A 24,034-nucleotide genomic window follows, 5' to 3' on the forward strand; every position below is an offset into this window, starting at 1 on the left:
TTATTTGTTTCAGAAGTACAGATCTGTGATTCAACAGTCTTGCACAATTCACAGCGCTCACCATAGCACATACCCTACCCAATGTCTCTCACCCAGCCACACCATCCCTCCCACCCCCCACCACTCCAGCAACACTCAGTTTGTTTCCTGAGATTAAGAATTCCTCATATCAGTGAGGTCATATGACACATGTCTTTCTCTGATTGACTTATTTCACTCAGCATAACACCCTCCAGTTCCATCCATGTCGTTGCAAATGGCAAGATCTCATTCCTTTTGAAGGCTGCATAATATTCCATTGTGTATATATACCACCTCTTCTTTATCCATTCATCTGTCGATGGACATCTTGGCTCTTTCCACAGTTTGGCTATTGTGGACATTGCTGCTATAAACATTGGGGTGCACATACCCCTTCGGATGCCTACATTTGTATCTTTGTGGTAAATACCCAGTAGTGCAATTGCTGGATCGTATGGTAGCTCTATTTTCAATGGTTTGAGGAAACTCCATACTGTTTTCCAGAGGGGTTGCACCAGCTTGCATTCCCATCAACAGTGTAGGAGGGTTCCCCTTTCTCCGCAATCTCATTTTTTAACCCAAGTTTACTTTACTAATTCTATTGATGTCAATGTGAGCCACAAGATGAAAACATTTTTGATGTATGGTATTAACCCTTCCATGATCTGCCATATGAGAAAGAATCCACAGAGCACTCAATGAAGGGAAACCAAGATACATCTTTAAAAAAAATGAACAATCATGAATAAAGGTGAACACATCTCACCATGTCTTGTCTCACACAAGCCAGAAATTATATGTGCAGTAATTAAGATGCTATGGTTTTGGCACCAATATAGACAAACAGGTTAACGGAGAAAAATGAAGAGACCAAAAATAGATCCATGAATGGATGAAATCTTATAGTCTGATAATTAATTGTTAGAATTGCATGTCAGTGGGGGAAATACTGAAAAAGCAAAAATAAGTCTGCAACAATTTGTTATTTAAGGGAACATGAAAGAAATTAGATAACTACCATATACTCATATTAAAAATCAATTTCAGGTAGATTCAAACCTAAAATATGAGAGAAAAAACTATAAAAATTACAGAAAATAATATAGAGAAATAAATGTATAATTTTGTGACGGGAAAAGGATTTCCTAAAGAACATATAGGAAAAGATATAGGCAAATCATAAAGAAAAAGAATGATAATTATTACATTATAATAAGTAATATGTGTTTATTAAAAACACCATAGACAGTGAATGATAAATTGAAATACTACAGAAGATTAGCATCCATAGTCCATTGGAAAAATGACTAAAAACTTGAGCAGCCATTTTCAAAAGGAAGAATAAAGAATCAATAACCACATGAACAGATTATGCTTATTAATTGCATATATTCATCACATGCCATTAAAACCCAGTAGACTGGTAAAAAAAATAAATAAAGATCAGAAAATGCCAAAGGTTGGTGAGGTTGTGGAGCACGATGAGCAACTCACCCATTTCTGGTAAGAGTATAAATTGGTAAAAACACTTTAGGAAACAGTTTGGCATTTACACTAAAGTTGAAAATATGTGCATCCTATGACCCATCAATTTCACTCCTTTTAAGCACTCCAGAAAAATCACCTGCCAACATACACTAAAAAGTTTCCTATAAACCCTTCAGAAGAGCAAACAACTCAAATATCTGTCAAGATTAGAACATGTAAATGTACATTGTTTAATTCATATGATGAACAAACATGTCTTCATTTTAAAAAATGCCAAGACAATAAAAAATATATATTGAAAAATACATTGTTCCATTTACAAAATGTTTTTAAAAAGGAAAAAATATATTGTTTACAGATACATACATAGGTGGTGAAACTATGAAGAAAGGCAAATGACTAATTTACACATAGTGCAAGATATTTCTTTTCTCTGGTTGCATTACTGGCGATAATGAAAGAGAAATGTTTGGAAGAATAAGTAGCCTTCCTAAAAGAAATAGGTAACTTTAATGGCCTTTACTATGCAACAAAAGAAAAGTCTCTCGGGAGGTATGGTCATTAACTAATTTGTCGAAGAGATTCTGAATTCTAATCCTTTTGTTACTGAGGCTAAAATATACAAACACTTTAATCCTTTTAAGTGTAGATTTTTCATAAATCTAGAGTTTTACAGTGCTCTACTAAGGATATTTAAGTTGATATCTGTTTGTAGAAACCAATCTGGGAAGGGAAGCTCTGATGAAATGAGCACCTGTATTCTATCAAGAAAGGACATTTTCTCAAATCTTTGTGGATAACGTTAACCATTAATTCTCTTGGAATTCCCTATCTGCCTACAAATGAGAGAAAGCAAAGACACTACCATTCCCACTATCATTATCAGGAACCTCAAAATAAAAGACTGCTCTATCCAAAGATGCTAAAAACTTACAGTGTAGCCAGACATTTCCATGTGGCAAATAAGTGACTCTCCAAATTTTGAGCTGCACAATATTCACAAGATAAATAAGCAAATTCCAAGCTGTAAACTATGAGTATAGATTTCATAAATCTATGATGATGCCATGAAGTCTGTCTTTACAACAAGCATTGTCAGTTGATTGCAAAGCAGTGACCCGGGTCTACACACGCAAGAACATATGCCAGATGTATTAGACGCCAAGAATCCAGTGAGCAATATCAAAGCTAAGGAAAGAGCCTCCGCAAGAACTGCATGCCTTTGCTCTTTGTTTTGGCACTGCTGTGGTTTGCTCTTTTGATATATTTGGGTTGTCTCCTACTCATTAGATCTGCTAAGCAGTCTTACCTTGATCTTTTTTTGCTGTGGCAATCTAATCCTTCTGGCACTTTGACAGTTCCAATTTATACTTTAGGCCAGAATATAAGATAAAAGATACTTGAGGTAATAAGCAGGAAAAAGGAAGTGTGGAATTAGTTAAGGTTGAGAGATTTGAGTTCAGCTGCAATATTTAGAAAATTAGGAATTCTGTGATTTTGCCAGGGTTAGAGTCATTATAACTGTTCAGTGATTAAACGTAGTGGTTAAGCTAAGTTCTGGGTGTTAGGAGAAATGCCTCTGGCGCAGCTCTAAATTGCAGATCTGCCAGGCTTTTTGCTCTGTGAGAGTCTGAGCTCCTATATATGACTTGCTTTGAACAAAACTTCTGTGCATAAAGTAGATATTAAGTCCCATGTTTTGATGAAAAGTACACTGATAAAAGTGTACTTTTTTACGGTATCACTTTGTGCCAGAAATTTTATACAAACCATTTAATCTATACTAAATCCCGACAAAACGAACTGAAAATGGTAAAGAAGATTACTGAATATAATGTGTCTAATAACTGATAGTGATGATGTTCACATCAAGGTTAATTGACTACCATTCATATGTTGTAAGTAATAACTATTGTGTTTTGTTCCTACACAATTAACTGTGAAGCACTTTGTTTTTCAGACATGAATTGAAATATAATACAGATTTTACTAAAATTATACATTATTAGAAAATATGTAACAACAGGCCTGAGCTATCCAGGAAAATGGTAACATATAGAGTGACCTATAGCAAGATAAAGAGTAGCCACAATCACAAGAACAAAGTTAAAGTTCTGTTTTTAAAATATCTATGTCCTTGAAATTAATCTTTATAAAATAGTGTAATACATTAGGGCAAGTCACAATATTAGTTTATTATTTTATCTATGCTGGGCTACACTACTCTACAAATATCCCTTTGTATTTCTGTCTAGGAAAATGGTTCCTCAATATTATTCTGTCTACAAGTGAAGAGAAAAGTTTATAAAAATGCATGTTCTGGTGCCCATCAGTCATTTACCCTCTCTTATTCACATAGCCTGAGGTGACTTCCAGAAAGCTGCCTTTTTAACAAGAACCCGAGGTGATTCTGAACTAAGTGGTGAGTAGAAATAACTTTAAGAGATATTGTTTTACGGCAAAAAACAAAACAAAACAAAAATCGTGTCAGTAGCTAATGTTCATAAATTTTCAGAGTAGCCTTTGAAAACTAAGCATAAACATAGTTTATATTATGTTGTTTACATTGAATATAGAAGTTGTCATATCTTCTTCAGAATGTGGATTTATTTTAAAGCTTTCAAAACTTTTAAGTTTCTCTTAAGATTTTGAAACAGAAAGATACTGGCAGAAAGAAAAATATATATATATAAATTTGAAAGAACACATATCAGTGCTGTCAAATTTTCAGGAATGATCACATCTTTGGAAGAAAAAATCAAAGTTTTAAGTTGTCTCTTAGTTTTAAAAAAATTGGTTTATGCTATGTACTATATATAAGAGGAGAAAATGACACTATATATACAGAAGAATAAAAGAAAGCATGAAAGCTGTCTTTTTAAAATGGAGTTGAAATGACAATGTGAACATGCTTTTAAAGTACTAATAGAAAAAATAAAGCAATCAATCTAGTATTTTGTATGCAGGGAAAATATCCTTAAAAGATGAAAACTAAAAGAGGCATCATCAAATTGATGGAAGTTGATAGGATTCAATTCCAACAGCTTTGCTCTACAAGAAACGCTGGAAGAAATTCTTCTGTCTGAAAGGATTTAGTATAAGATGGGACTCCAGATATGTAGCAAAGAATAAGGAGCATCACAGAGGGTAAATACTTGAGGAAATAAAACAGTATGCACGTGAAAATGCACATCAACTTAAAACTTTACTGATATTTTAAAGCAAGAATTATAATACACTATGGGTTTTATAGAATATTTAGAAAAAAAATATATGACAGAATAACTGCAAGGAGTTTTAGGGAAGAGATCATTATGCTATTGAAATTTTTAAAGTTTTTTCACAAACTAATATTATTTAAGGGTAAGGTATGATCAATTTAAAAATGTATATTTTAGGGTGCCTGGGTGGCTCAGATGGTTAAGCATCTGCCTTCGGCTCAGGTCATGATCCCAGAGTCCTGGGATCGAGTCCCGCATTGGGCTCCCTGCTCCTTGGGAGCCTGCTTCTCCCTCTGCCTCTCTTTCTCTCTCTCTCTCCCCCTCTCTCTGTCTCTCATGAATAAATAAATAAAATTAAAAAAAAATAAAATAAAAATGTATATTTTAAACTCTATAGCAACCACAAAAGATCACAAAGATAGCTAAAAAATCAGTAGAGAACACAAAATGGACTAATAGTAATACTCATTTTACCCAAAATTAGGCCAGAAAGAAGGAACAAATGAAAACAGAAGAGAAAAAAGGAAAGAAAATATTCTAATGAATTACAAATATCAATAATTACATTAAATGTAAACATACTAAGTACATAGATTATAAGGAAGAGTTTCTCACAATAGATAAAAAGCAAATTCTAAAGATAGGTTTGTTGTAAGAAACACATTTTAAATAGTAAAAACACACGACTTGAAAGCCAAAGAATGAAAAGTATTATGCACTGTAAACATTAAACATAAACAGTGTGGTTGCATTTATATCAGTTAAAAATATACTTTTATAAATATTATTAGCAGAGAGAAGGAGGGATAATTCATAAAGATAAAAAAGAAAAATTCATTAAAAAGACAACAATATTAAATTGTGCGCACATGATGAGAGTTTAAAAATACATGTAATGGGGTACCTGGGTGGCTCAGTTGGTTAAGCATCCAACTCTTGATTTGGGCTCAGGTCATGATCTCAGGATCATGAGATCAAGCCCCCCATCCCCACCCCCTGCCACTCCCACACTGGGGCTCCATGCTGAACAGGGAGGTGGCTTGAGGTTCCCTTTCCCTCTGCCCCCTTCCCCATGTGTGTGAGCATGCTCTCGCTCTCTCTCAAATAAATAAATAAATCTTAAAAAAACAAAAATACATGAAGAAAAAAATGAGGAGTGGAGAAAGAAATAGACAAATCTATAATCAAACTTAGAGATTTTAACATTTTTTCATAGTCACTCAGATGTGAAGTTTTAGCTCAGGCACTACTACATCTCCGGGCTTAGGCAAATAATTTAACCTCAAAACAAGATATTGTGTGTTGACTTTTTCTATGGCCTGAGTATAGGGAAAAGTTTTCAGAAGAAGAAATAAAGGGAAAGATTTGTAAATCTGACTAAAATTTTTAAAAAATTTGCTTGAGAAAAAATACCATAAGCAAAGACCAAAAAAAGGACAAATTACAAGAAAATACTGTTCACAAATATTATAGATAATGCCCTAAATATTTCAAACTTATAAAGAAAAGAATTTTTAGAAGTTGACCAAAACAAGAAAAATTCTATAGAAAAACGGGCTAAAGACATGAAAAATTTACAAAAGAGATATAAAAGGCCTTTATAGGTATGAACTCTTAAGAGAAAGGCAAATTAAAATTAATATCCAAAATTGGAAGTGGAAAACAATTTCTAACTCATTAAACTGGCAAAAAATCAAAGGCTAACAATAACAACGTCTCTGAAGAGGATGAAATTAAGTGAAGAAAGAAACATGTGAAAGATCATATATAGTATACTAATCTTTAAGTAAGAAAGAAGGGAAAGTGAGAAAATATACTTATATTTGCTTATATTTACAAAAAGAACATATAGAAAGGATAACCAAAAAATATTGGAATTGATTATATACAAGGAATGGAGAGTAGTAAAATAAAAAGCATACAGGAGGGAGTGATACTATTCTGGATATAGATATTTTTTCTTTGGGAAGTATATTAACATATTACATAATCAGAACATTAAATTAAAACAATAAAAATTATAAGAGTAACCAAATGAGTAATTACGTTGACATCAAGAGCCAGTTTTCTCACCGTAGATGGTGGGATTTACTAGTATGGAATGGGACAGGTTAAGAAAAAACCCCAGGGGATGGATTAAATTTGAAATTTTTCTGTGAACTCATGATTCCTAAAATATGTATGTGATTATGTGTGTATAGCTGCACATGGACATGGATGTGTATGAATATTTGTTTATATGTGCATGTATATTGTATCTTTCCTAGCTTTGTCCAATAGAAAGGCCAAAACAAAAACAAACAAACAAAAGGTACCTCAGAATAAATGGGCATACTTAGCTACCAGGCACTGATCTCTAAACCCTTCTCCACTGAAACAAAATCAGAAATTGTCAGATATCAAGCTTGGACAAGTTCCATACGAGATGAGCTCAAAGTATATAGCTACTACAGAAAGTAAGAAATGCCAAACAAAACAAAACAAAAACAAAAACAACTATTATGGGGATATGTCACATAGGAACCAGGGTGGAGGGGCCAAATCATGGACAATTTAAGCACCCACGTATTTAATAACAGGAATTATTTAACTGGGGACAAGTAAGAATCCATGGTTTCATTCCAATAATTAACTAATTAGGGGGAAAAGAAGGTCTCTTGGTTTTGGCTATGATAGAATGTTGAGGACCAAAGACAAATGTGGAAGGAGTACTACAGATTTGTCATTTTGTAAGTAAACACTGAATCAGAAAAGAATAATCAATTGGTGCTAAATTTTGGGGAGATTTCATTGAGAAGAAAAATTTCACGGTCTTAAAGTGCTTCTCCATAGACTACTTACGCTAAGTGAAAAAAAATTAAACACACACACTACTTATACAGTAATCAGGAATCACCTTGACTGGGTGGGTGATCAACATTAATATCGCCAATGAAGGACAGTTGGACATTACATGTCTGAAATGGAGTACCCTGAAAAGGAAACATCATCTATGCAGTATACTGGCCAGGAAAGCATTATCTGAATTTAATAATGAAGAAACAACTAAAAAACACAAAATGAGGAATTTCCAATTGCAAAAAGAGAACGCTGTATTGTTCAGAAAGGTCAATGATATAAATAACAATGAAAGGCTATGGAAATGTTACAGATAAAAGAATGCTAAAGAAATTAGTTAAGTGCAGATCTGGCTGGATTCAATACTGTATGGGGAAAATAATACTATAAAGGACATTACTTGACAAGTGGGCAAATGAACAATGGATTAGATAAAAATACCCTATTCGTTTTAAATTTATTGAAGTTGATAATTACACTGTGGTTATATAAGAAAAAAACACACATTGGAGTATTGATGTGCAAAGGGCTACGGTACATGTAACAGTTCAGGAAAAAATAGGTGTGCATAGAGAGAGTGAGAGAGAATGAGAGAGAGTGGGGGGGGGAATTGATAAAATAAAGGATAAATTTTCAGCAATAGCCACATTTGGATAAATGGTATACAAGTGTCCCTTGTATTATTTTCACTTTTGCAACTCATCTCTGTATTGAAATTATTTTTAAATAAGAAATAAGATATTAAAAACAAAGTTGATAATCATACCTGCCTTCATACAATTATTATGTATAAATTGTTGCTGTAAAATTCATAAAAACTATGCTGACCATTGACATAAACTCTATGTTGTTGAGTCAGAATAAAATCCCAGGTTCAGAACCATCATCAGAAAGAGAGCCTGTACAGGGTTGCCTGGGTGGTTCAGCTGGTTGAGCGGCCGATTCTTGGTTTCCGCTCAGTTTGATCTCAGGGTCATGAGATCTAGCCCTGTTTTGGGCTCCACACTCAGTATGGAGTCTGCTTGAGATTCTCTCTCTTCCTCTTCCTCTATTTCTCCCCCTCGTGCTCTGTCTCTCTCTCTCTCTAAAATAAATAAATAAATCTTAAAAAGAGAAAGAGAGAGAGATAGAGAGAAAGCCTGTACAAACTGTCAGCATGAATATCCACTTGAACAGTGAGTCTTCCTTGCAATAAAATAGCTCCATTCACTCACATGAGGAAGGCTGAATGGAAGAAACTCACTGAGGGAGACAAATAAATTTGCTTGCTATTTTGATCTTTGTACTTTGCTCCAGGAATATATTTTTAACGTATCTTGAACAATGGTGACTGTACATTTATATCAGAATAGTATGTGATGTTGTAAGTAAAACTAAAATGTTTCCAATGGTTTAAAATGGTCTTGATTCCAGGACCATAAACAAGCAGATTTCTAGATGATAATAAGAAGAAAGATGTTTAAAATTTTAAAAAGTTAGAAATAAAGAAATAAAATGTAGTCATTATATAACCATCTGGCCTTTAAAGCAAACTACCTTAAACATCAGTTAATGAGAGACAGAATTTGCCTAAGTTTTCATTCTCTCTTCTACATTTCTAAAAAGTATAAAGTAATGAAATCCAACAGGTGGTAAAAAGAATGAATAAAACACAGAGAACCTTTAACATGTGGCAGCAAAACTTAAGAGAAATATGGCATTATTATATCTCTTGATTTCATTTTGTATCAGGCCTCTGAAATATTATTAATATGAACAATGATAAAGGAAATTTTCGCTCTTAATGTTTGTGGACCCTGCTTATGGGCTCCCAGGGAAGCTACACTTTAACTTTTACCGAGGTCAGAATGACTTAACCAAACTTCAAAGCACGGGCTCTATTCTTGCCCCGAGCATACATCATACATCCGCTTCGTTAGCAAATAACCTAAAAGAAACATTTCAAACTTAAGATAAATCTTAAAGATTTATTATCTTTTATATATCTTTATAAAGATATATAAAAATCTCCCTAAGTTCCCATACCTCTGAAGCCTACAACCTTGCACATACTAAAATCATAAGATGAAAGTTTGTAATTTTCTGGAATGTTTTATGTCATGATCATTTGTAACTCTTGACGTACAAAAACACATATATAACCCTGTATTAAACATGCTTTCTCTGGGAGCGCTCTCTTCTTTGTGAAGATTGTGTATCCCAGGCAGCTGTCCTCCCTTGGCCTTGAATAAAATTCCCTATTTTTTGGAATTCTAAAAGTTCTTTTCATTTTGGGTTGACAACAATCTACAATGTTTAATTTAATTAATAAGATACTCTAGAATTGATTACCATTGCAATGTCCATCTCATGAACCCCACACGCTAAATGCTTACCCCAAAACTGGGGTGTGTGCTAAGCTGTGTCTTTGCCTGTTTGCGGTTGCCATGGGGTGGGAAGTTTAGAGTTCTAGCTCCATGAAGCCCTGTAGAGAACAGTCCTGTATAAATGAACATGATCTGAAAATATGAACTATTTTTCCTCTATCACCTAACGAGTCTTCCCACTTCGTTATTTCTCTTCCATCTCACTTGAGGAAAATTCTCCCCAAATGTGGCTTCCTCATGGGATTTAGTGTACACTTCTTGTTAATACAGTCAAAGGGCACAGCCAGTGGTTGGGGAAACGATGGAAGCTTAGTCAGTAATGCCTTCAGTACTTCGGAACTTCTGTGATGGCAACAAGACAGGGGGCCAGGGATTTCCTTTGTCATCAGGACAGGGGCAATGTGCAGACCAGTTTGTTTATCCCTGTGACCTTTGCTGGAGTTTCTGCTGCCTAATCTTCCAGGGTTCCTGAGGGAACTGCCACTTCCCCAAATCCAATCTCCCATCATCCTAATGAGTCTAAGAGGATTCAGTATTTTTCAACTACATCTTTTGCTTAAAATAACACAGAGGCAAACTAATGATGTAATGTATGGTGATTAACATAACAATAAAATTATTTAAAAAAATAACACAGAGGCTTTCTGTTGTTTGCAGCCAATTATTTCAGGAGGTTCTCTGCTCTTTCTGTCTGGAGATACTACATAAGTAGATCTGTTCTTAGAGGCCCCGCGAATGAAATACAGGCTAGAAGTTGGCACTAGGCCATCTTTCTACCAATGGTTTACAGCAACATACAAATAAGTCTGTTTTTATTTGTCCTTTTTACGACCTGTTGGATTTTATTATTTTACGCTTTGAGCTGAGATATTTTGGGGGGTGATTTTATTTAGCTTCAGCTATCAATTTTTTAAATGCAGGTTAATTTATTTATGTATTTGTTTTTAATATTTTATGATTTTAATCTATAATTGCAAATATCCAGTCAGGAAAAACGACATAAGAAGGACAAATGCATCAATACTGTAAGCTCTAAGCAACATTAATTCTCATCTACTCTTAACATATTTGGCTTTGCAATTTTCCTTATACCTTCCTAAATTAGATTCTCTTGTTACTTCATTAAGTGCATCCCCTTAAACTATGTATATGTAATATATTATATTTATTATTATATTACTTATATGTTAAATAACATATTATTATATTTATTATTTACATACATTAGCAAAAGCCACTATATACTTACATATTACACAATTTATGCTTCATATATAATACTGAAAGCCATATATTAATTTGTATTTTTATATATATGTATATACATAAAATAGTAAAAACTATCGTTATGCTTTTAAACATAACACAAAGGAAAGTTTAGTACTTTGTCCTGAATAAATTTAGTTAACAGAGTAAATTGATTCTACCTTTACACATCAATTATGTACTAATTTTTGTGTCTATTAAGCTTAAATTTTACTTTAGTCCTGGAATATTATATCCTCATTCCACTTAAAATAGATTGATAACCCAGAGATGACATGACACATTGTGTAGTGATACTGCACAATAACATTATTTTAAAAATGATGTACTGAAGTTTTTGATCCATACAGGGACAAATAAATCAGCAAGTGTGACTCTTTCACACAGAGATATGGGAAAACATTTGACTGGGATTTTACTGGTTCAGAAATGCCTTGGTCCCTAATTTCCTCTGTGGTTTCTGTTATCAGATTCTGTCAAATTAATGTAATGAGGCCATCAAAATTTAATATTCATTTTTACACAAACATAGTGGCAAATTTAATTGGATTAAGATATATATAATATTCCCCCTGAATGCATTAGGGTCTTTCAGTACAAACCAAAATAGGCTAAACACAGAAAATTAAACAAAACCAAAGAGGCAGTCTTCAAGTGATGCCCTTATATAGAAAATATAAGTACATGGAATGTCATTAGCAAGACATCTATAATGTCAAACATAACATTAATGCCAAAATGTGTGCTTCGAGAGAAAGAACAATGTATGTTTGCTAACATTTCTTCCTCAAATGATACTATTAGACATTTTATAATATAAATGACAAAGTATGAAGAGCAATTGCCATCATTTGGCCATCGTGGTAGGTATTTCACTTTATACATTAATAAATCCCCTGATGTGCAGAATATGAATCAACCCTTGACATATGTGCATGTCATATATAAAGGAAATGACTCTAAGAAGTTTTTATTTAGCATTGAAACCCCTCCTAGAGGAAGAGATATTTTTTACTGTATTAGGCATTATTTTGAGCTGTCAGTCAACTCTCAAAAGAAATGTTTCAGGACCACTGCCAACAGAGCATCAGCTGTGTTGTGAGGCAAAGTGAGACATTTCTGTGCAAACAGAAGTTAGAACAAAATGCACTTCACACACTGATTATTTAAAGGCACAAACTGGTGATCAACTGTGTACCTTCTCTGATTCAGTGCTGAAGGCAATTTTTAACATTTTTGATACAATCAAATCATGACCACAGATTGTATACACATAGCATTCTGTGTCAAACAAACAAACAAAACACACTGAAGCACTATATCAGGAAAAAAATTGATTACACAGTTTTTACAAGCAAGGAGATTAGATATTTGTTAAGACCAGTTACTACCATTTCTTTGAGTTCAAGTGGCTTCTTCCAAGGACCCATTTCACTGATAATTATCCAAGTAGGTTAAACATCCTAGGCTTGTTGCAGATTTCTTTTGAAGAAAATCCAAACCTACAACTGTATGCATTGCATTTTGATTCCAACGTCTATATTTGGATATAAAGAAATATTGAAAGTAATCTTCATTAAGAAATCTTTCCATACTTTCTAGGGCCACATTGGTTCTGAACATTTAAACTATGAAAAATTTTCAAACGCGTGATCTCATACTTGAAAATGTCAAGTTGTAAGTTAGGTAAATCTAATATAGTACTAATGAGTGAGAAAGCTGACCTGCAATTTAGGTTGTAAGAAATCCACATAATTTGAAAATATTATTAAAATACTATTGTCTGTATGGGGCGCCTGGGTGGCTCAGTTGGTTAAGCAACTGCCTTTGGCTCAGGTCATGATACAAGGGTCCTGGGATCAAGCCCCATGTCAGCCTCTCTGCTCCGTGGAGAGCCTGTTTCTCCTTTTCCCTCTGCCTGCTGCATTCCCTGCTTGTGCTCTCTCTCTCTGCTAAATAAATAAAATCTAAAAAAGTACTATCATCTATAGAAATCAAGTATCATAATAAATTCTAATACACTATATTTTGTCATTTAAAAACTACTTAAAGTGCTTTTTCTAAAATTGTTGATCCTATATATGATGAAAGCCTATCACAATAACTAAGTGGTTAGTTACTTAGTAAAAAATCTTAGTAACTAAGCAATTAAGCTAACATAAATTATCTGGTCAGTGTTTTATAGTGTGCAAAATTAGTCCATAGATTAAGCAACTTGAATATAAGGTGACATTAATGAAAAAGCTAAATGTTACAGGAGACGGGAATCAACTCTGACTTGAGAAAGTATGAGAAGCTATGATGTTCATCTGTTCTAACTAAAATGTTTTATTTTCTGATCTACTTGACCTGACCCCTTCCCAAACCTTTGTCCTTTCTAGAACCTTAAACACCAAATATTCCAGATAACACAGTAGTTTATCACAATGACTAAGATGGTTACAGCTAGTCTAATAAGTTCTTTTCCAAATATAAAGAATCTAACTCATTACATTTTCTCATCAAGTAGGCAGGTTAAAATAACCTGAATCTCGGGCGCCTGGGTGGTTCAGTTAGTTAAGCAACTGCCTTCGGCTCAGGTCATGATCCTGGAGTCCTGGGATCGAGTCCCGCATCGGGCTCCCTGCTCAGCAGGGAGTCTGCTTCTCCCTCTGACCCTCCCACCTCTCATTCTCTCTCTCTCTCTCTCAAATTAATAAATAAAATCTTTTAAAAAATTTAAAAAAAGAATCTGAATCTCAAAGACCTAAACATGAGATCGGAAGCTATGAAACTTCTATAGGAAAACATAAGCAGTAATTTCTTTGACATCAGCTGTAGAAATACTTTTTTCTAGATATGTCTCCACAGGCAAGAGAAACAAAAGCAAAATTAAACCACTGGGACAAAATAAAAAGCTTTTACATGGTGAAGGAAACCATGCACCAAACAAAAAGGCAACCAACTGAATAAGAGAATATATTTGCAAATGATATATCTGAAAACAGGTTAATATCTGAAATATATAAAGAAATTATACAACTCAACACCAAAAAAAACAATAATAATAATCCAACTGAAAAATGGTCAGAGGACAAGAATAAACATTTTTCCAAAAAGACCTATACCCAGGCAACAGGCCCATGAAAAAATACTCAGCATCACTGATCATCAGGGAAATGCAAATCTAAACAACAGCGAGATATTATCTCACACCACTCAGAACAGCTAGAATCAAAAATACAAGAAATAACAAATGTTGACAAGGAGAAAAAGAAACCCTTGTGCACTGTTGGTGGGAATGCAAATCGGTATAGCCACTGTGGAAAACAGTATGGAGGTTCCTCAAAAAATTAAAAATAAAATGACCATAAAATCCAATAATTTCACTACAGGGAAATGAAAACCTAAAAAAATGAAATGAAGAAAAGAAAGAAAGAAAGAAAATGAAAGAAGGAAGGAAGGAAAGAAGGAAGAGAAAGAAAGAAAGAAAAAATGAAAACACTAATTTAAAATGATACATGCACCTCTATGTTTACTGCAGTATTATTTACAATAGCCAAGATATGGAAGCAGCCTAAGTGTCCATCCATAGATGAGTAAGAAAGAAAAGATGTAGTATAAATACACAGTGGAATATTAGTCATGAAAAAAGAATGAAATCTTGCCATTTGCAACAACATGGATACACCTAGAGGGCATAATGCTAAGTGAGGCAGAGAAAGACCACTACCATATAGTTTCATTCATATGTGGAATTTAAGAAACAAAACAAATAAACAAAGAAAAAAAAGAAACAAACAAAAAACCCAGACTCTTAAATACAGAGAACAAACTGGTAGTTCCCAGAGGGGAGGTGGTGGGAGGAAGGGTGAAATAGATAAAGGGATTGAGTTCACTTATCCTGATGAGCACTGAGTAATGTACAGAATTTTTAACTCATTATATTGTACACTTGAAAATAATATAATGTTATTTTAATTATACTTCAATATGTATGTTAATTATACTTTAATAGAAAAATAATCTGAACTTCAGAAAATAGTGTTTTTCTAAGATCTTAACACATTTAATATTCTGCATATAAGATGAAGGTTAGCACAAGACAAGAGGTAAGGGTATAGATTCTGGAGGAAAACTGTCTTGGTTTAAATTCTGAATGTATTATTTACTAGCACTGTCCTTGATGAAAGTTACTTAGCTAATCCATACTTTAATTGCATTTTTGTAAAATTAGAATCACATAGCAAAAGTGTGATTATTTCATGGAAGCTGAAAAATTCTGTGAAGATAGATAGGTGGCATAAACAATTGAATGGAGTAGTCACTCAATTGAAATACATAAAATAATATTTGAATATCTACGCTTTGGGGTATAATATTGTCATATTGTAAAGACTTTAGTTATTCTCAAGCTAATGCTTGAGAATTCCATCTGGATAAAATAAAACCTTTAATATTTTTCTTTCTAAAACGTATATGGAAGAATAATGATCTTGAGGTCACCTGACAGTAGAAATGGAAACTAGCTTAACAGATATATCAACACATACAACAAAACCATAAAGTACAAGAAAATCTTGGCAAACAACAAGAAGAAAAATAGGAGCTCCTACAGGAAAAAAAAAAAAAGGAAACAATATATAAACAAGTGTATGAAAAGGTGCTCAAATTCCCTTGTAAGTAGGGAAATGCAAATTAAAGCAATAATGGGTTCAGTTTATCTCCAGCAGAATGGCAAAATGTCAAATACCAGACAATGCCTCATGGTGATGGAAAATATAGTGATATGAACACTTATGCACTGAAGGTGGAATTAAGGACTATATCAAGCCATGCAAATATACCCCATTATCCAAAAATCTTATCCTGGGAAATTCTCATTTAAGGACATATATGAGGATTCTCATTACAATGTTAATTTGTTAGCCAAGGATTAGAGGCACTCTTGGATTTTATCACTGAAAGAATAGATAATTAAAGCATTACAAGTGTATGCAATGATTATATAATCTCAGAAATATTAATACATTGAAAAATTGTCAGACTAAAGAGCTAAGTCAGAGAGAATGCTATGGCATACATTTCCTCTTTTCTTTTTAAGATTTTATTTATTTATTTGACAGAGAGAGACACAGCGAGAGAGGGAACACAAGCAGGGGGAGTGGGAGAGGGAGAAGCAGGCTTCCCGCGGAGCAGGAAGCCTGATGTGGGGGATTCCAGGACCCCAGGATCATGACCTGAGCCAAGGCAGACGCCTAGTGACTGGGCCAACCAGGTGCCCCATGGCATACATTTCCATATAAGCTAATATTACTAAGAAGCTGACATATGGAGATGTATACGTGTACGGAGTTGATAATAACTAATAGTTGGATGGCATTTAATATCTCAAAATGGAAAACTGATAATAAAAATTGTCTATGAGGTAAGATTATGATAGGAAATATTGACCTGGAAGAGGGGAAGATAAAAACTGTTTGTTGGGGTGCCTGGGTGGCTCAGTCGTTAAGCGTCTGCCTTTGGCTTGGGTCATGATCCCAGGGTCCTGGGATCGAGTCCCACGTTGGGCTCTCTGCTCGCCAGGAAGCCTGCTTCTCCCTCTCCCACTCCCCCTGCTTGTGTTCCTGCTCTCACTATCTCTATCTCTGTCAAATAAATAAAATCTTAAAAAAAAAAAAACTGTTTACGCACATGGTTTTTACAAATTGAATTTCTCTGTATATGAATATACATCTATACACACATAAATAGTAATATATAGTAGAAAATCTCTGCAAGGGTGTACATCAAATTATAATTTCTAGTGTTTCTAATTTAATTCTTCTTTCATTTGGCCTATATGCATTTTCTATTTTCCTTTTAATTTTCATTCATATCTTACCTAGTAATAAAACATAAGTGTTACTAATTATGATTTTCAAATTAATAGCAGCTTGGTTTTACAATACTAAAATGCTATTAGATAGTATCCATTCATGTCCATTGAGATTTTAAACAAATTGTCAATATGTAATTTTTTGGTTTTCTAAGTACATACATTTAACTTCTTTTTTTCCCCTCAAAACTCTTCAGAATTCAACAAAAATGAAATATGTGCTTAGCAAACATCCTCAGAAACTCATGATGCTCTATCAAACCTTCCCATCTTATCACAGAATTTTGTTTTCATTGATCTTGAACCACCTCCCCCACCAAAAAAAAAAAAAAATACCTTCTGCGATATGAAACAACAGGGAATTTTCTTTCTTTCTTTTATTTTAGATTTATTTATTTATTTGACAGTAAGAGAGAGAGAGCACAAGCAGGGGAAGCAGCAAGCAGAAGGAGAAGGAGAAGCAGACTCTCCACTGAGCAGGGAGCCTGATGCGCGGCTCGATCCCAGGACCCTGGGCGCCTGTGCTGAAAACAGACGCTTAACCCACTGAGCCACCCAGGCACCCCAATAACAGGGCATTTTCAAAAACAACTAGGCTGTTGACTGGCTAAAACCCTGGCTGTTATTTGAGGGGCAAACAGCAAAATAGTGCCGATTTTCCCATATCAAATTAAAGTCGCACAGAAAGATTATTTCCTTGTCATTTTAAATCCAATGAGGTATCCCCTTGGTAGTGAGAAAGAACATGGCACTGCTGTTAAATGTTCTTGATTGCAGCCAGCTTGCTAGGTGTTATCTGGAAAATCTAGAGATCTGGTGTATCTTGGCTGTCCCCAGGTCTGTACCCTTACACTTGGTAAGGGGCCTTGGGGGAAAAGAATCTGCTAGATGCACACTTGAGTTGTAGCTCAAAGACCTCAGAATTTTTACATGTGACACCAGCCCAAATGCAGCAATTAAATATTTGTTAAAGTTTAGCTGTTTTCTCCTTATTCCCATCTCCTATGGGGGATTTCCGTTCTTCCCCCAAAAGGCAATGGGGGTTAAGAGCAGCCATAGATCTCTTCTTTCTAATGAAAAAAAACTGTCATTTTCCAGAAGATAATTTATATAGACTTTGTAGGGTTCTCAGATATCCAATTATTCTTTTTTTTTAAGATTTTATTTATTTATTTGAGAGAGAGAGAATGAGAGAGCACGAGAGGGAAGAGGGTCAGAGGGAGAAGCAGACTCCCTGCTGAGCAGGGAGCCCGATGTGGGACTCGATCCCGGGACTCCAGGATCATGACCTGAGCCGAAGGCAGTCGCTTAACCAACTGAGCCACCCAGGCGCCCTCAGATATCCAATTATTCTTAAAAACAAACACAAAACACAGCAACCAACTACACAGACAGAAAACATCGCCACCACAACCAAAAGTTTATTCAGGTTTTTATATTGTGCTTGTAATTAGAATGAAATCCACTATCTCTTGTGATTTCTACATCTTGAATATTATAGTCAGCCAAAGTAAAATACTGATGACAATTTTCCATCAATAAAGTACAGAATCTAGATAACTTTACGTTGAGCTCAAAGTATTAGAAACTAAATTAGTGAAAAAATGTAGAAAATTAGTAAGAATTAAGATATTAGAATTCTAAGTCAACATTATACTTAAAGAAAATAAATTACTGTACCAAAAATTCTCTTTGTATATATGTCACACACCCTCACAAAATGCAGAAATAAGAGACTAGAAATAAATATATAAAATAAAAGGGTAAATACAGTTAGTGAAATGTAAATGATTCTGATATTTATATGTGTTTCTGGATATTATATTTAAAACAAATGTAAATTCATTTTTCATCAGAATAAAATAAACATAAAGTATATGGGTTGTAAGATTTTGTTTTTGGTCTCAAGAAATATGTCAAATTAATTTCTTAATATCACATCAATTAAAAATCAGGACCTCTAGGGGCACCTGGTAGGCTCAGTCATTAAGTGTTTCCTTTAGCTCAGGTCATGATTCCAGGGTCCTGGGATTGAGCCCCGCATCGGGCTCCCTGTTCAGTGGGGAGGCTGCTTCCCCTCTCCCACTCCGCCTGCTTGTGTTCCCTCTCTCGCTGTCTCTCTCTGTCAAATAAATAAATAAAATATTTAAAGAAAAATCAGGACCTCTACAAAGTAAACATTTACTATCCATTCATTTTAAAGTTTTAATTTTGGCTTGGCAATACGAGATATTCTTACTCATTGATATGGCCGTGGCACTTTCTACTTATATGGAAAAGTATTTTTGACATCATTAATTATAAGGATAGATGCTCTAGGAAATATTTTCTATAATATTAAGATTATGTTTTCTGGTCATTTCAATTTAATACATGTTATTTCTTAGATCATCTTCGTTCAATCGAAACATTTACTCTCACATCAAGAATATATAAATAAATGTAGAAGTGAAAGTATGATTCCTAACGTACTGTACTCGAGGTTTCAGGCACTTTTGTGCGGGTCTTCTACATTAATTTTTTTTCATGAGAAACTTTAAGGATAGAATTGTTATGCTAACCACTTTGGAGATGAAGGAAACTGAGATGCATATATATTATGTTATGCAGCTGGAAGGTGGTCAAGCCATGATTCAAATGGAGAATATCATGCTCCAGTTTCATTGCCCTTAACACTCAGCTTTACTAATCAAATAAAAGTGTGGTTTCTGTAAGCAAGTGCTCTAATTTTTGTGAATTATCTGAATAACTGACTTAGATCTCTGATTTAAATTTAATCTTCTTACCAAGAAATTTATTTTAGACTATCTACTGGGCACTATTGACATAATTAACCTCTTCAAAGATCTCACAGCCAAGAGAAGAAAGAATATCTTGGTGCAAGTGTCAAAAGTAAATACTTCTGTTACCAAAAGTACAAGCAACAAGAGAAAAAATAGATACATTAGTCATCATCAAAATTTAAAATCCTTGCGTTTCAAAAGATACTATCCATTAAAAGTGGAAAAAGTTAAAAAAAAAAACTTTGGAAATCATATATCTAACACAATTTTATCTGGAAAATATAACACAAATTCTACAACTCAATAATAAAACAGATATGTATCTCAATTTAAAAATGGCAAAGGATCTGAATAAACATTCCTCAAAAGAAGATATGCACATAGCCAAAAAGTGCTTGAGAAATACTCAGTATACTTAGCATCTGGGGATTGCAAATCAAAACCAAAATGAGATATATCCATTAAGATAGCTATAATAAAAAAAAATGCAGATAATTACAAGGGTTAGTGAAGACATGAAGACATTTGAACCCTCACACAATGCAGATGAGAATGTAAAAATGTGCAGTCACTTTGGAAGACAGTCTGGCATTTCCTCAGAAGGTTAAACAGAGGGGCGCCTGGGTGGCTCAGTCATTAAGCTTCTGCCTTTGGCTCAGGTCATGATCCCAGGGTCCTGGGATCAAGTCCCACATCAGGCTCCCTGCTTGGCGGGAGGCCTGCTTCTCCCTCTCCCACTCCCCTTGTTTGTGTTCCTGCTCTTGCTATATCTCTCTTTTATAATCCTGTAATTAGATTTCTTTCTCTCTCAATCAAGGAGACAAAATGGTCTGTATTCTTTTTTTATATAAATTTGAAGATTTTTTTATCACACCTTTTAGTAAACACATTTTTAAATTAGTTTTATAAATTTCATCTGATCTCATGTCCTTTCATTTTTAAAAATTACTATCTATAAGAGTTAGCATTTACCCCAACAATGCTTTGTGATATACCACCCCAGAGCTCAGTTTCTTAAAACAATTATCGACCTGTCTCACATCTGTTGATCAGCATTAGTCTGTTGACCAGTGTGGAGGAAGAGACTTATGCACTGTGTTCAAATCTGCTCTGCACATTTCACCTGTACCAGCGGTTACCCAGATCCTGCATCCTGCTTTTTGTGCGCATGTGGCTGCCCAGGACTTCCCCTGACAGGGAATTGGAGCACAACAGGATTGGCCCTTGCTCATGTTACATCTGCTACCAAAACACTGGATAATTTAATTCACTTGGTCCAGCCCAAGAAAGGTAATGATCTGGGAGGTGCACTCTGCCCATCATGGGTCCCCAGCAAGGAAGTGAGCATACAAAGCCATTGCAAGTGATGGAAGAATGAGAGCAATAATTTCATCTATCAGACTACCATTAACTCTTTCAATGAATCCTCCCCTACATGAAATTAGAATGAGTGTTTTCCCTGCCCTATCTCTCCAGCATGGGTGCCTTTGAACTATTCCTTGTATCTTCTCCACTTTCATCAAGTTTCGATGTGTGGTAGCTTCTCAGGATATTTTGCTACCAAACCCTTTTAAACATACTGCATTTACCTTTTGATTATTTATACTACCAAAAATAATTTAATGTGCTTTTTTTGAGGACACTCACACTTTAATAGCAGATCAAATTTGATTCCAAAAGAATGATAAACTCTTTCTGGTGAGACATCTTAACTAATCTTAAGGCAGGTCTATCACCTTGTGTAATAGAGTGTTGTTCAAACTCTTCAGTTTATTTTCTTTGCATGTAGAGTTTTGAACATTGGTTAATTAGTATATTGGTAATCTTACAATAGATTTTTAAAAAATTTTTTTTAAGATTGTATTTATTTATTTGACAGAGAGAGACACAGGAAGAGAGGGAACACAAGCAGGGGGAGTGGGATAGGGAGAAGCAGGCTTCCTCACCAAGCATATTTTATTTCATGGAATGCAAAATTCTATTGATTTTTTTGGAGACTAAGATTTATCAAACTCCTTTACTTTCAGACATTACAGCACTGAGGAAATTTATAACATATATTATTGCCTTAATTTTAGTAAAACATGTTTGCTTTTTCAGGCCAGCTTATGGCTTTACTCTATCCCTTGCTTTCAGTCCTAAATATGGCCATTTTATAGTAGTTTCTTTCTCAAGGTTTCCTTAAATTGGACGTCAAAACTGACATTCCCTAGTCTCCATGAAGGGATTTATGTTGAGCCCTGTGTTTTATGCAGGTTTATCTCCAAAGGACTCCAAGATCCTTTTGTATGGTCAATAGTCTGTTACTGGGCATTTCTGTAATATGCCTGTGTAAATTTTCCACAACATCAGATCGTTACCTAGAGGTTTTTTAAAAAAATAATTATCCAGATAACCATATATGTTAGTACATTAAGATTTTAAAAATCCCAGGGGGGAGGAGCAAGATGGCAGAGGAGTAGGAGACCTAAATTTCATCTGGTCCCAGGAATTCAGCTGGATAGGGATCAAACCATTCTGAACACCTACGAACTCAACAGGAGATCGAGGAAAAGAATAGCAGCAACTCTGAACAGAAAAGCAACCATTTTCTGGAAGGTAGGACGTGCAGAGAAGTGAATCCAAGGTGATATTCGGGAAGATAGATGGCGGGGAGGGGTCCTCTGTTAGCTGCTACCAGCAAGTGATAGACCAGCAGAGCACAAAATTGGAAATTTTAGAAGTCTGCTGTGCTGACAGATGTCACTCCAGTGGCTAAGTGGGAGGTGGAACCCTCGCTGGGACAGTGTGGTCTCAGGACCCTCAGGGTCACAGGGAGAGTGGGGGTGCCTGAGTGTGGCAGAGCTCCCAGGTATCAGAACAGGGAAGCCGGCTGCAGAGACGGAGCTGAGGAGTGGGCTCTCAGTTCGAGGTTGCCATAAACCATGATGCACAGAACAGTCAGGCCACTGCTCCTCCAGCAGGGACCCAACAAGTGGCAGATCCGGGGAGACTCCCCTTCCTCCCCTGGGAGGAGTGGCATGAGAGCGCACCACAGGGATCTGCTGGGTTTGGAGACTCCACTTGGGGTCATGTGCCAGAGATAGAAAAGCACTGTCACAGGCGGGGTGAGCATGGAGTGCGGAGGGAGACTGGGGAGATGGGAGTGACTGACTGCTTTTCTCTAGGGGCTCACTGAGGAGCAGGGCCCTGAGTTCTCAGTTCCTCCAGGGCGGAGATTGGGAGGCTGCCATTTTCACTCTTGTCCTCCAAAGCTGTATGGAAAGCTTGCAGTGCAGGGAACAAAAGCTCCCGAGAGCAAATCCGAGCAGATTGCTTAGCCTGGACCCCGGCCAGGGTGGGGCAATTCCGCCTCTGGCAAAGACATTTGAGAACCACAGCAACAGACCCCTCCCCCAGAAGATCAGCAAGAACAGCCAGCCAAGACCAAGTTTACTGATCAATGACTACCCCACAACTCCAGCGCTGGGGGAATACTGCACATAGAATTCATGGCTTTTTCCTTATGATCCTTTAGTTTTTCAAAGTTAATTTTTTTAATTTTCTTTTTTATTTTTCATTTTGGAGTCATATTCTTTCCCTTCATAGTAGTTTACCTTATTTTTGGTATATATATAAGTTATTCTCTCTTTAAAATTTTGGGATACAGTTTCTTCTAACAGACCAAAAAATACCCCAAATCTCTAGTGTATGGCTTTGTTCTGGTCTCCTGCCTGATCACAGTCTCTCCCTTTATTTTTTTTTAATCCTCTTTGTTCTTTTTTCAACCAACTTCTTATCTTACCAATTTCTTTTATAAAATCTTTTATAATTTTCATGCTTACAGTCATATACCATCCCTTCATCATATTTACCCTTATTTTTGTACATATATAAGCTTTTCTTTCTTTAAAATTTTGGGAAGCACTTTCTTCTAACAGACCAAAATACGCCCAAAATCTACTGTGTGGCACTGATCTATGCACCAGCCTGATTATATTTGATCATACACTGGTTTTTTGTTTGTTTGTTTGTTTGTTTTGTAACTTTTTCTTTTTCTTTGTTTCTTTTTATTTTTCCTTTTTTCTTTCTTTCCCTTTCTCTCCCCCCGGTTTCAGATCTCTTCTGATTTGTTTAGTGTATATTTTTCTGCAGTCATTGTTACCCTGTTAGCATTTTGTTCTCTCATTCATCTATATGCCTCTGGACAAATGA

This window comes from Callorhinus ursinus, unplaced genomic scaffold, assembly GCF_003265705.2.
Source record: "Callorhinus ursinus isolate GAN/ISIS: 27379988/994484 unplaced genomic scaffold, GSC_fseal_2.0 scaffold7, whole genome shotgun sequence".
Classification (NCBI taxonomy): domain Eukaryota; kingdom Metazoa; phylum Chordata; class Mammalia; order Carnivora; family Otariidae; genus Callorhinus; species Callorhinus ursinus.